Source organism: Etheostoma spectabile, chromosome 11 (assembly GCF_008692095.1).
Source record: "Etheostoma spectabile isolate EspeVRDwgs_2016 chromosome 11, UIUC_Espe_1.0, whole genome shotgun sequence".
NCBI lineage: Eukaryota > Metazoa > Chordata > Actinopteri > Perciformes > Percidae > Etheostoma > Etheostoma spectabile.
This window is the reverse complement of record NC_045743.1, coordinates 17,563,061-17,563,513: the sequence shown is the minus strand read 5'-3', so window position 1 is coordinate 17,563,513 and position 453 is coordinate 17,563,061. Positions and strand designations below refer to the sequence as shown.

Genomic DNA, 453 nt, shown 5'->3' with positions numbered 1-453 from the left:
CCCACTCTAAAATCTAAAATGTGACATATTTCCATTTTAGATTTGATGGAAAACACACAAAAATCCCTAATTTTAGACGCCTAATCTTCCAAATCATCATCTTATCTGAGGTAATGTCCCTTTTTCCCCCTCCCATGTGATGATTTTCCATTTAGGAAAGTGTAAATCTGAAACTACAACATGATCACAGTGAACACCAATATAAATGACATTAATATTTATAGAAAACACAGCTCTCATGTCTACTAAGTTACTCTACAAAAGTAGTTTATGCCATAAATTCACAACAAGGCCGACGATGTGCATCTCAAAGCACTAAAACTGCACCAAACAGACAAATTATTATCTATTGTGTCAATGTGTAGTATCTTTGTGTTTTATTTCTTCCCTAAAGGTCTGTATTACATGTGTATTTATCAACGGGATTTGAAGAGTTTTATCTGTTTTACTACT

General features: G+C 33.1%; 1 long non-coding RNA gene across 1 annotated transcript in view; it reads left to right on the top strand.

Annotated features, from left to right (window-relative positions):
* LOC116698206 (uncharacterized) overlaps nt 1-453 on the top strand; it is a 19,643-nt gene that overhangs the window by 2,881 nt on the left and 16,309 nt on the right. The gene's annotated exons all lie outside the window — the stretch shown is intronic.